The sequence below is a fragment of the Ammospiza caudacuta genome, chromosome 14 (assembly GCF_027887145.1).
Source record: "Ammospiza caudacuta isolate bAmmCau1 chromosome 14, bAmmCau1.pri, whole genome shotgun sequence".
NCBI classification, from domain to species: Eukaryota; Metazoa; Chordata; class Aves; order Passeriformes; family Passerellidae; genus Ammospiza; species Ammospiza caudacuta.
Genome location: NC_080606.1, coordinates 14,834,029 through 14,848,200, shown reverse-complemented (window position 1 = coordinate 14,848,200; position 14,172 = coordinate 14,834,029). Strand labels below are relative to the sequence as shown.

The 14,172-nt window shown below is 47.9% G+C and overlaps 1 protein-coding gene across 2 annotated transcripts in view; it reads right to left on the bottom strand.

The window, feature by feature from the left end:
* EDA (ectodysplasin A) overlaps positions 1-14,172 on the bottom strand; it is a 59,954-nt gene that overhangs the window by 9,866 nt on the left and 35,916 nt on the right. The window lies entirely within an intron of this gene.

The window sequence follows — 14,172 nt, the reverse complement described above, 5'->3', positions numbered from 1 at the left end:
TTCCAACAGAAATATTGATTTTCCCACATTGTGCTGTTGGGTCATGGGAAAATGATGGTATTATCTATAAAAGGCATTATCTGTAAAAGACATTACCTATAAATGAGAGATTATATAATTTATATAATTTAAGGGAGTAATTCCTCCCTGTGAGGGTCTGGCACAGGTTGCTCAGAGAAGCTGCAGCTGCCCCATCCTTGGAAGTGTCCAAGGCCAGGCTGGACAGAGCTTGGAGCAACCTGGAATAGTGGAAGATGTCTCTGCCCATGGGGATGAATGAGCTTTAAGATCCTTCCATCTAAATGATAATTTCTGCTAATTCACTATTTTAAATAATATTTTTATACTATTTTTTTATAATACTCAAAGGTTGGACAACACATGGATTCCTAACAATGCCATCCCAGTATACCACTAGGGAGTCACACCAAATTGCAAAACCTTTTAGGCCGGACAACCAGGCTCCTGATTCTGCACTTCTGAGCCCCACCAGTCTTCATTGTAGCCACCAGCCACTGAATAACATTAGAAGAGTGGAAAAAAAATCCCATTTAAAGATCCCAGCCCATCCCAGCCCAGCGAGACGCGAGCGGCTGTGCCTCGGCAGCCCTCGGAGTCACGAGAGTTTATTTCATGTTCCATAGATCCCACCATTAGCACCAGAACCAGAGTGAAAGTACAAATAGCTGTGGCCAGCCAGACACATTTGGGCTGGCTGGATCCAATTAGCTTCAAAGATGACTGGGAGGAATGAGAACCACATGGGATGTCAATGTTCACAGTCTATATTACAACACACGCATCTGTTCCAGGCACGACAGAGAGAGATGTTATGGATCTGCAAGTGGAGCTTTCGACAGACACAAAAGTATTCCTGACACGAGGGGGGAAAAAAACTCAGGATTATTAAGCTTGGGAGCTTCTGAGTCTCTCTGGGGTTTGCATCTGTTCGCCTCCCAAGAGCAGGGGGGGATCGTTTAATTGGAGCGCAGAGCTGAAGCTTCTGATACAGCAGAATTTCCCTTGGTTCTGCTCAAAATGGGAAGTTCATGAGCTACTGCTCCATTTAGGCTAAAATGGTAATAAATTACTGGGTCTAAGCTGAGGGCCACCAAAATTTCAGATCAGTATTCCTCTCAGGTGCTGAGGTGTTGAGGCATAAGGCTTGAAAACTTGCCTAGATGTGCAGAGGAGAAAAATGGTAATTAAAAAATCCTTTCTGCCAGGGTTTTCAGAAGCCACAACCCAGTGTTTAAACATCAAACTTGTTATAATATTTTAAAATACTTTTCAAAATATTTAAGCTTGTTAAATGCAATGGTTGAACACACAGATAATATAATTATAATATAATGGATACCCCATTCCCTGGAAGTGTCCAAGGCCAGGCTGGATGGGTCTTGGAGCAACCTGGGATAGGGGAAGGTGTTCCTGCTCATGGCAGGGCAATGAGGTGAGTGTTAAGGTCCTTCCCACCCAAACCAATCTGGGATTCCATTATATATCTGACCCACTGGTTACCTCTTAATTGATGGTTAAATAAATGGTTTGCATAACTTGTAATTTGATTTACTGTGGCTTCACGCGGCCCTTGATTCCAAGGATGGCCTAAGAGAAGGCTCTGATTTTTTCCACTCCAAGATGTGGATCACAAGTGTATCCACTCTGTTCCTTCACTCTCCAGGAGTATAAAAACCAAATTACAGGATATCTTCTGCTGCTCCAAAGTCTACAGACCTGCCACCTTCATGGAGAAAGAAACTCAATTGACTTGAAGAATTTCTGACTGATCAACAGCTCCCACACCTGATTTCAGGGACTTTGCCATGCTGCAGTTGAGGATTTATTCCAGTCCCAATGGGTTCTGAAAGCAGCCCAACCTCTCAGCTGTTCCCTGGCACCTTTTTTCCCTTCTTTTTAAGTGTGCACCTTTCTGCTCCTGATAACCCCTTTCCATGGCCATCAGGAATGTCCCAGAGATCCAGCTGGTCCCAGCTGCCAGGAGTGAATGCGACAGCCACCCAAGCACAGTTATTCTTCCTGACCTCTATCCTTCTTCCCACTAATCCCACCTCTCCCTTTCCACATGCTGCCTGTTCTCCTTTGAGGCCAAACCAGGCCCAGACCTTGGGAAGTCCATCCCCCTTCTGCTTTTCCCATCTTTCAACTGGAATTAAATATATGTTTAAACTCTGATTCCTCCTTGAAGGAGTTGTCAGCTCTGTTCACCCCCTTGTTTAGGGGGAGGGAAGTTGGCCAGAGCTGTTAATACAGAAATGGACTGGGAAAGCAGGACAGGCTGGATGGCTTTGAAGGATAATAAGCATGGAATGAGATTCATTCATACAAAATATACAGTCCTATAAAAAAAAATATAAATATATGGGAAATAATAAAGTGTTCTGGTGGATGCTGGAGGACACCTGCACGTGTTCAGCTGCTGCTGTTCAGCCAGGCAAGGCAGAAACACAATCTTAAAATGGGAATAACTCTGGAAAACATGGGGAAATCCTGATGCCACTTAGGGAAGGGTTGAGGTTGAGGAAATCCTGGGAACAGTGAAGTCAATCTGAATCATCTGATACAGAAAGATGAATTGAAATAAGAGGAATTCCACAGAAAAGATCCTGGAAGGAATAAGAAGTGGGTTCAGATGCAAGGACCTCACTTGAAGCTGAGGGAAACCCTTGCAAGAGATGAGCTTTTGGTGTGCAAACCCCCAGCTGTGACCCAGCCAGCAGCAGAAGACATCTCCCCAGGCTTCAGGGAGCAGGTTCCAGCCCCTGCTCCTGCAGCCATACCATCTGCTGGAGTCATTCCAAGGCCTTCAGAAAAATCCCAGATGGTGATGCAACTCAAGGATATTACATGTGACATGTTTGCTCTCAGCAAGATTAATAGAGTTGACTTTGCCCCCCCTCCAATCTCTCTTTCTGCACGCTACACACTGCTATGATTTACGCTAAATACAGAAATATCCCAAACTTCTTTAGGACATCTGCTGATATAAATAGGATATTAAAAAACCCTGCATTCCCTTATTAGCTGTGTGTGTGGATTAACAAGAAATAGTTTAAATTCCTGCCAAACAGTTCCAACTGGTTTTATGGATGGGAACAGATCTTTGTAATTATGCTGATTTTATATCAAACCTATAAAAGGCTGACCATTATAGGAATCAGCCAAACAAAGGATACACCTAAAGAGGTGCTGAACATGCTGGAATTCCCAGTTGCCAAGAGCAGAAAAAAGCCATGGAATGCCACAAACATGTTTTAGCAGCATCATTTCATTCAGGACACAACACCAAGTGATGTCTTTAAGTTCATCCAGTTTGGGCAAGGTACATGGCAGCAGCCACCAGTTTTGAGTATCCATCCATCCATCCATCCATCCATCCATCCATCCATCCATCCATCCATCCATCCATCCATCCGAGACTGTACCAACCCGTTTTCAGCATTCATTTAGAATTATTGATCCTTCTCCTATTCCCTAGCCCTGAGTTACTATGGAACATCCTCAACCTTCTTCCCTAAGTGTGACACTGGTCTGGGGACATGTAAGACCAGGTAATTCAACTGAGGCACCTCAGTGTTTCCATCTCCCCTCCACCTGGGAGAGGAGAGGATGGAGGTACTGAGGAATTATCCTCATCCCAGGTTACAGACTAGAGACAAAATCGTGGTGATTAATGAGATGTTGGTGCAATCCAGAAACACCACATCACTTCTCACTCCTTCATAAAATAAACATTAAATCACTAAGTCACAGAATCATGGAATGGTTTGGGTTGGAAGGACCTTAATGCTCATCCAGTCCCACCCCTGCCATGGGCAGGGACACCTCCCCATCCAAGCCCTGTCCCACCTGGCCTTGGACACTTCCCAGGATGGGGCAGCCACAGCTTCACTGAAATCAATTCCAGCCCCTCACCAACCACACAGGGAAGAATTTCTTCCACACGTCCAAAAACTGCCCCTCTTTCAGTTTGCACCCATTTCTCACTGTCCTCTCACGACCATTCCTGATGAGGAGTCCCTCTCTGGCCTCCTTGTACATCCTTTCAAACACTGGAGGTGTCCAAGGAAGGTCTGGATGTGGCACTCAGTGCCCTCGGCTGGTGACAAGGTCGGGATCAGTCACAGCTTGGACTGGATGATCCTGGAGAGCTTTTCCAACCTCAAGGACTCTGGGTGAAGTCCTACCCATCAACCAACCCCTCTATCCCTATTTTACCAATACCAAAGGTGGGAAGAGCAGCTTGGGTGTTTCCTGGAGATTCCAGGTGATGATGAACCTCCTGCTATCCGGGATGTCAGCTTTCCCAATGAACAAGAAACCTCCAGAACTCAGCACTTGCCTTTCCAGCGCTGGTGCAGTGACATTCATTTCATTCTCATGGGCAGAAGAAATGTAAAGCTTTTCAAATATTTTTAAGTGTGGGGTTATTAATGCCAGATTCCAGTGGATTGGGGAAAGCTCCCAACACATGCCTAATCTAGAACATGTGGTTTCGGGGGAGGTTTGGAACCAATATGTTTTCAACATTTTCAGGAAATTTGGTCTATCCAGATGAAAGCTTCTTGGACCCTACTGAACTATCAGTCAGTGATACAAACACTGAAACAAGAGGAATATTTTCCCTTTTCCCTGAAAAAGAAAGTGCTTCGTTACCAACTTGAGAGAAAGCAATGGGTCTGCTGAAAAGCAGATTTGGGATTATTGCTGCAGAATATTTAGAGAATATGATAAATCTAGGAAAACATCCCAGAAGTAAATCACATCCCATGCTATGAATTCTGGCACATCTTCCCAGGGTGGCTTTTTGAGAAGGAAGGGAGATCCTCGGCTGAGAGTGGAGGAAAAGTGCTGCCCACACTTTGAGGAACCCAAGCCAGGGTGTGAACTAGAACTAACTTCAACAAATCTGAACACAGAGAATATGTTTGGTAAGGGAATGGGGAGGGAATCCAGACACAAAGTAGGGGAAGGATGAAACAGCGCTGTGGGATTTGTGAGTCCATAGCACGGAGCCCAGGGCATTCCAGCTTTCCTCAGCCCCACTTTTCCTTCTCTCCCTGCTTTTGTTTCAACCTTGTTTTAAAACTTCTGAAAATTCACCTGTGAACACAGCCACCCTTAATGGCCTTTGCCTGGTTACACCTTAAATTCTTAAATTGAGATGCTCCACAACAGCCCCCACAAGCAAGAGCTCCCTCCCTGCCCTTCATCCAGTGGGATCTCGGTCCCATGCCATTCCCAGAGGCACCAGAGGGCCATCCCAGCCTGCTCCACCAGCACAACACTGAATTCAGGAGTCTTTGCTTTGTGTTGCCCTGTCCCACTGTGGAGTGAGAGGCTGCAGAGTCCCCAGAAATGGCTTGGGGACAGAGACACTCGTGACCCCCCAGCCCTGTGCTGGACTGCCCCAGCCCAAAGCCAGTCTCCACCAGCCTGGGAGATCAAGGACAGTTTGCAGCTCATTTTGGACTCTTCTGAGGCACTCCCTTGGCTCCGTGCAATTTTTGAGGCAATTCTTCATCTCTTTGATGGACTTTCCATGTGCCTCCGGGGGAAGTGTCCTGCACTGAGGTCACTCCTGGGGCTGCTTGGCCACAGGGTGTGAGAGGAGCTCCTGCCTCAGCACCAAAGGCTGGGAATCATCTCTCATGTGGTGGCTTAGGGATGAGAGTGGCCTTTGCTGCCTCCCTGCTCCTCTCCTCACATTCCACCAAAGGACAAACCTCCATGCATGTGTCATCCAGATGAGCAGATGCTGCTCCAGGAGCTCCATGGATCAGTAGCCTGCTCCCTCCCCATTCCTCTGATCCCAAACACCAGCCCCCAGCTCAAGCTCATCGGGCTGAAAACAAACGCAGGGAAGTCACAGCTCATCCCTGGAATCCCTGGAGAGACACGAGATGCCAGAGAGCCACAATCTCTCTTCTCAAACAGCTTCAGACCACGTAAGATCTCATCAGGAACAGGGGTTTTTTTGCTGTTGAGAAAGTTTTTTTTCTCCTGCCAGTACTCAGAGATTTTTGCTTGGCTTGACAAAACCCAGGACTCCTTGGGGAATCATTTGGTGAAGCTCCTAAGAGCAGCTAAACTCAAATTTACAGATAATGCCAATAGTGGCAGGAGGCTGTGATGTAGTTTACTCTGGTCTTTAATCACATTCAAGGGAGAAAAATCTGATTATTGCAGATGATCAGAATCAAAGGGTGAACAGGAGACAGACCTAAGGGACAACCACTCATCAACTTGATTTTAGCTCCAGGTAAAGGTCAAAAGGAAAGGACAAAAGGAGCAGGATTAACTAGTTGTGCTCATGCATTCCACAGGTTTTTCCATTTTCAGGAGGATGATGGGACTCAAAGGGCACCAGGTGCTGTTTCAAGGGAGGTGCTGGAGCAGGTAGAGCCCCACCAGCCCTGTGTATCTCCTTCCTAAGGGCTTTTTGGCATGAGGAAAAATACAGGTGCAGGATTGTAGGAGAACCAGGATGGAACAGCTCCTATCCTTTAGAGGTCTGTCACCTCTGCTGTTGTCACCTCTGTCACAGCGCTGTTCCCATTCAGGAGAGGCTGGATCCATCACCTCCTGGGGTTCTCTCCACCCTACAACCTCAACTCTGCTCTCCAAGAGCCAGAGCTCTGCTGAAAATGCCTCCTCACTTCCTTGAGCAAGGCAGATGTGCTCACTGAAACGGGAATTTCCAAGGCTTTACAGGACACAAGCAACAACTAAGGTGATTTACCCCCTCCATCCCCTCCAGATCCACTGTAGGATCAATGGCAAGGCACCAGGACAGGCTGCTGGTGCCAGAAGGCTCTAAAAAAACAGCTCCAGCCTCTGAGTAGGTGCAAGAACACCACAGCACAAATGTGGTCACGAGCAAAGACAAAATCCTGCTCCCAATTAACTCCAGAGCCACTGTTGCTGGCAAAATCCTCCTGCACTGCCTCCTCAGAAACACAAAAAGCCAACCAAACAGAAATCTCCACCCTCCTCAGCTCTGTTCCCACATCACCAACCCCAGCCAAGTTCCTGGGGTTCACACCAGAACCTGTGGCCATCATATTTCATTTTCCACCCTCTGGCTGGCTCTGGAAGGAGGATGTGATGTGCCTTTTGTTTCCCTTCAGGCATTTCGGTTGGATTCCAAGTGCAGAGCTGACAAAGAACATTCCCAGTTCTAATTCGAGGATCCCAAGGCTTTTTTTGGCTGCTGGCTGCAGTCACCAGGCTGATTTTCTATCCACCACTGCACCCTCTTGCTGCCTTTATCAATCCCACATATTTAAATCCAACAATTTGAAGTGTAGCGTTACAGCTGTGTTTTTATTTTGTTTGTTTTATTCGGTTGTTGCCTAACACGAAACACTCTGACATTTTCAGTCACATCCCACTAAGATAAACAATGAACATATGTCATGAATTCCAGCAGAAATGATTCCCAAGTGGGGCAGCAGCAAGGTTTGAAGTGGGAGTACGAGAGGCTCTCCCAAATTGTTTGCTGGATGTTTGAAATGAGCTTTTCCCATGGTTATCCATAAGGAACCGAGGGCAGGTGGGAGGAAACCTCTCTGACAGCCTCACCCCTGCAGAACTTGATGTGTTTTTCCACCTCCCATCCATAATCCTGCCTAATTGGATGGAAAACCTCCATGGCATTGAGCAGCTGCCTGAGAACTGATGGAATAAAGACACGGAAAAATGCAGAATCTATATCCAAGGACCTGCCCGTATGCATCCACACGTACTTAGAGCTGGATGAACCTAAAAACAGGGAAAAAGGAGGGAAAAAAAAGGGGGAAGAAGGGGGAAAAAGAAGGAAACCCAAGAGAGACCCCATCACTCTTGTAAGGATTGGATGAATTTGATAAGAGGGAAAAAGAAGGGAAAAAAATGGGAGGAAAGGAATCCCAGGAGAGACTCTGCCACTCTTGGGAAGCTCAATGAAGTCCCTGCAGCAGCTGGGACACAGGGAATGCTGCCTGGCTCAGCCAACCCTTGCATTTATCCATTGAAAGCAATTAAGGCACTTCCCCAAATCCTGCTGGAATTAGTGGGATCAGATATGACTCTAACAATGTCTCCATACATCACGGCCAACAAAGCCCTCATGAAAACATTCAACCCCAGCCTCATTCACAGCTTTTTCCGCAAGGAATTCCTCACTGGAGAGCTCTGCAGCTCTGGGCTGGTGCAGCTGCTCTGTGACAGCCAAGAGGGTTCCAGTGAGTGCCCAGAGAGGGCACAGGGAGGACAATCACAACTGCCATCACCAGAGCAGCAGCTCCAGGTTTGGCTGCTCACAGAATCCCAGAATAGCTGGAAGGAACCTCTGGAGATTATCCAGTCACCCTTTTGAGCAGGTGACATAGGAACATGTCCATGTGGGTTTGGGATGTGTCCAGAGATGGAGACTCCACACCCTCCCTAGGAAGCTGTTCCAGGGCTGTGCCCCCTCCATGGAAAGAAGTTCTTCCTCGTGTTGAGGTGGGACTCCTTGTGTTGTAGTTTATGGGCATTGCCCCTTGTCCTGGAGCCTGGCACTACCCTCTGACACCCTTTGGAGATATTTGTATGGATTATGAGATCCCCAGACAGAAAACCAAGCTTATTCATCCCAAAATCTGCAGGAGGAGGATCCTTGTGGTGGCAAGGGCAGGACCTGACGGGGGGCTCAGGTGGATCTGATCCAGTTCCACAACAATTCCTCCACTTGGAGCGACCAGATGGGCCTGGAGCACGTGCTGAGTCTGCAGAACCTCCCTGGCTGAGGGTTTACCCACTGAAATCAAAGCTGAGCTGCAAATCCGCCAGCAGGGAGACAATGGAGCCTCTCATGCTGCGAGGAGGGAGCAGCAGCTTCCAGAGGAGCCCGGCATTTCCAGCGCTCGCTCGGTGCAGCTCAGCTGCACTCACGGCTCAGCTGCAGCCACATTCCTGCCCCTCTGGAACATCTGTTCTCCTCTCATTAGTGCTGGCCCTGTTTCATAACACAAGTAACTCTGTGAGATTCCTGAAGCTCAGTGTGTGACCTGGGGCATTCCGAAAAGCCCCGGCTCTCAGGAGTGGAATTCAGATGGAATCACCAGCCACTTCCAATAACGGCCCTGGCGGCTCAAAGTGCAGCTGGAAAAGGAGCTGAGCTCTGGTCAAGTTTGAGCACAGCCCCTGGGAGCTCAGAACCCACCCACAAGTGCAGTCAGGGCAAGTGTCTGGAAGTGCCACCAAGGTGACAATGACCAGAGAATTCCTTCTCATCCTCAGCAACTCCAGATCTCCCAGTGGCCACCCCATGGCCTCGTCCCAACCAGGGAAGGACAAACACCCCCCGAGCAGCTCCAGGGATGGACCAGATCAGCAGCACCTCATCACAGCTTTGTAAACTTCCAAATAATGAAGCAGAGTTCCTGCTGGAACAATCCAGATCCCAACTGGAAGGGCTGCTGAAGAAGCCAGGGGGCAAAGGGAGGTTGTAGATGGGTCAGGACACACCAACCATTATTCCACTGTGATCCCTGAGAGCCAGGGTAATTCCTCACCCTGGATATCACACAACTGGGCTTGGGCCTCTCCCAGCTTTTCCTATTTAACAACCAACAGGGAGAGCAACACAGCAGAGCTCAGGGAGCAATTCTGGACTTCAGCACAATCACAGAATCATGAAAAAGTTTTGGTTAGAAGAGATCTTAAAGGTCTTCCCATTCTACCCCCTGCCATGGGCAGGGCCAGCTTCCACTATCTCAGGTTGTACCAAGCTCTGTCCATCCTGGCCCTGGACACTTCCAGGAGCACCCACAGCTTCTCTGCACAAACCTGTGCCAGGGCTGGAACAGAGCTGGAACCAGCACCTAGACACCACTCTGGGTTTTTAGGGACAAGACCAAAACAAATCCCTGTTATCATAAGCCTGGGAATAACACAGAGATAAGGATATGTAAATAAGCTGCAGCCTTAATTTTATCACAGTAGTAACAAACACTGACAGCAACATCCCAGGAAAGGGATGAGTTTTCCCCCAAATATTAAAACATCACATTATTCCAAATTTCTCCCATTTAGATGGAAATCACAGAGAAATTCTGAGGGAAATCAGTAAGAACAAACACTTTGTGGTGAGCCTTTCCTTCTGGGACAGTCTCCTGTGCTCCAGGATCCAGGAAATGTCCAGTATTTACTGCGTGCTCATCACCATGGTTTCGGAGCACAATAAGGCTCTATCGCCCAGCATCCATCTGTGTTTCTGGGAATGCCGGGGCTTTGGGAATTGCAGGGGCCAACACAAAGGCACCCATTGTTCTGGAGGCAGAGGGACGAACCTGCCCTTTCCACAGGAGAGGAAGCCAGCAGGAAAAGTTGCTATTGTGAGCTGGATATTAAAAAAAACGTGGAAAAAAAGTCCAATTGCATCATCAGTGCTGCCGGGTTGGGAAAGGGGCAAGGCTGGCATCAGCTACCTGCTAAACCATCCCAAAAACATCCAAAATCCATCCTAAATGCACCCTAAAAGCCAGGCTGGCATCAGATGCCTACTAAACCACCCAGAAACCATCCTAAATCCATCCTAAAAGCCAGGCTGGTATCAGCTACTTGCTAAACCATCCAGAAAGCATCCAAATTCTACCCTAAACCCACCCTAAAATCACTCTAAAAGCCAGGCTCTGGCATGAGCTACCTGCTAAACCATCCAAAACCCACCCTAAAACCACTGTAAGACAATTCCAAACCTATTCAAAACCAACTTTAAAACCATCTTAAAACCACAGTGAAATCACCCTAAAACCACCAAGCAAATCTTAAGAGGGTGAAACTGGACCCAGATAGCTGGAGCATCACTTCCAAAGCTCCAGGTAGGAGGAGGGATGGGGAAGAGCTTTAAATCCCCCAGAATTTAATTTTCCTTTCAACCCAAAGCCATTTGCAGTGCTGGAATTCTCCTCCAGGACTTTCCTCGGCAGGAAGAACTGCCAAAGTAGTAGAAACCAAATTGTTGTCAGCTTAAGGCCAGCCATCTGCTCAGCCTCTTCCCAGATGCCATGCTCCCAATCAAAGCCTGGAGAACAATCCCTGATGTTTCTCACCAAGCTCAATATGAAAAAAATCTAGGAAGGAAAAAAACCCCCAAAAAAACAACAAACCAACAACCCTAAACCCAAAATGCAAAAAAACCCAGAAACCAGGAAAGCAGCCCGGCAGGAATCTAACTGGGAACAGAGATGAAAGTAGGAGAAAAAGAAACTATTTTATTTGTTTAAAACAATGTTTTTTAAAGAGTCCTATTGACATCTGCTTTGTAAATGCTCTGTCATTATTTATAACCTCCAGAGCATGGAATTGTCTCTGGAGTTACAACCATGCTACTCCCAGATTTTGGCTTTGTTAGCAAAGAGCCAGCAGCATTTTTACTGGCACTCTGGGAATAGAGATCTAACATTTCATACCCAGTTTATTTAAAAGTGGACTAATTTAACATCCTTGATGGTTCCTTTTAGCACAACTGTTGCTAATTAGCAGCTCCAGAATGATTTGTTCATCTGGGAGCAGCAGCAGTTCCACAGCAGCATAAATACACCAGGGCAAAAGGGAAGGAGGGGGGAAAGGAGAAAATAGGGAAGAGGCATTGGAGAAGGGCAGGTTTTGGAGAATTAAAGGAAAAGAAGCAACAGGTGGAGATGGGAACAGTGAGGAGAAAAGAGCCAAAAAAAATAGAGTGCAAAGGCATAATCCTGGGCCTTGAGAAGCTGGGAAAATTGGTGGCCGTTTTCAAAGCTGTGCAAAAGTTGGTTCTGGTGGCATGGACTGGAAAGTTGCTTCAGGATGACGATCCCAGGACTGGTTCAGGCACCAGCCCCCAGAGTTCCCAGGGGATGCCCCAGGGCTGAAGGGATTCAGGAACAAGGAGAGGGACCTTGGCCAGGACACGACCTCAGCTGCTTTAAGTGGCCCCAGGGCACTGTGGGTGCAGGGCCACAACCCAAAATTAAGCAAACCCAACCATAAAACATGTCAGGGGTCAGAAGACTGAAACCAGAGTCTTTCAAGGAGGAGCCCCTGAAATTCCAGAGTCCTGTTGGAGAGTGACAGGATCCCACTGATGGCTTTGCACACAATTTTCGTTGGATTTTTGAACAAAGAGGCACCAAAGCAGCTTTGTTGCTCCCATGTCCCATCCCTGTGGCTTCATGCCCTGGGCACAGCCAGGACCATCACCCTCCCCTGGCTGCACAGAACCAGCTCTGCCCTGTCCCAAAATCACCTCTTTCACAGCAAAAGGCTTGAAAGGAAATCCTCCAAAAAGAAAAAGCTTTTGGGAAAGGAACCACGTTCTCCCTGATGTTTAGAAATCATCAAAGCCAGCCTGTTGCTGGTACCAGGATGAGCAGGACTGGAGGAGCTGGGAAGGGTCGGAGCAGCCTCCCTCCAGCCCCAGCCTCCATGCTCAGATCACTTTGGTCTTTCCCTGCATGTGTAAAAGCACTTGAAAGTTCATAAAATTAATTCCAGACAAATATTAGCGAGGCATCAAGTGGAAAGCACATCTCCTGCCTTCTGGGAATTTATAGTTCAGCCACTTTTATCTTCGGGAGGCTCTTTGGAGATCAAAGTATTGATCAACTTTCCTTTTGCAAAACTCAAGAAGAAAAAGGTGTTATCAGGACCATGACATGATTTTATTTATTAGTTTAATGATTCATTGCCCTGCTCTGACAGCAAGATTCCTTCACAAAGGTCTAAAACAAACAGCCTGAGCTCCCCAAGGCTGTGGCTCTGTTTATTTCTCGATTTTATGGTTGTTACAAGGTCAAGCCCTGCCCTGACAGCTCCCACTTGTTAAGTGCAGCTCTAAAACCACCACAGCCAAACATGGGGCAACCACTTGCCAAAGCCAGAGGGACACAACCTGTCACTCTGGCAGTTTTTCCCATCTCCACCACATGTAGGGTCAAAATCCCTAATTTTCAAAAAGAGACAGGTAAGAACCACAGGATCAGTGGGGCTGGAAAAGCTTTTTGAGACCACCGAGTCCAACCTGTGACTGACACTAGCCCAGAGTGCCATGTCTGGGTGTTTTTTGGACACCTCCAGGGATGGGCACTCCAGCACCTCCCTGGGCAGCCCCTTCCAGTGCCTGACCACTCTTTCCAGGAAGAAATTCCTCCTGATGTCCAACCTGACCCTCCCCTGCCACAGCTTGGAGCCATTCCCTCTTGTCCTGTCCCTGACAGGAGCCCCACATGTCCCAGCTGCTCCCTCCTGTCAGGGAGCTCTGCAGAGCCAGAAGGTCCACCCTGAGCCTCCTTTTCTCCAGGCTGAGCCCCCACCAGCTGTTCTAGACCCTTCCCCAGCCCCACTCCCCTCCCAGGACTGGATAAGGGTGGAAGTGCTCTGCATTTCTGGAGTGACTCAACTCTGAGCATCCAGGGAACGTCAGGGAAATCAGGGAAAGGAATGCCAGTCATTAAAGGACAACACTGGGCACAAGGGTGATGGGCAAAACCCTCCTTAGACACCAACCCTATCTCTCCTCAGCAGCTCTCTGCACATCTGGCAAGGCAGAGGCAGCCTGAGGGATGAAGTTAATCTCTCCCAACATCTGCCAGCAGCGCTCCATCAACTCCGCTCGCCTCCAGTGGGAACTTGCTACTACACAAGCAACTGGTGAAGACACTGGGATAGATTTCAAGGAGACTGGGAAAAGGACTGGGATGCTGCCTGAGCCATCTGAGCACCAGAGCGACACCAGCTCCAAAACTGAGGGCCCACACGGGGCTGGAATCACTCAGAAAGTCTGCATCAAATGCATCAGACTTGTCAGCGTTCTGGGCAAGAGGAATCCAGGGAGTTTCACCAAGCTCCTTCTTGGAGCAGAGCCACAGGGAAATGCTTCTCCACTGTGAAACTACAAAGGTTTCAGAGGAGCTGGGAAACTCACAGGGCTGGACTGGAAAACTGATGGTGATAACGGAGTAAGGACTTGGGCACAGAACCTTTCCAGAATCCAGTCCTTTCTCTGCTCCTACAAAAGGGAATCTGTTCTTTCCTGCAATATGAAAGCATGAGAGCTCTTCCAGGAGCTCATGCTCCTGTCTTTGTGTCATGACAATCATGGAAAGCCAGGACTGGAAATCAAATGCCTCACAAAGAAATCAGGAA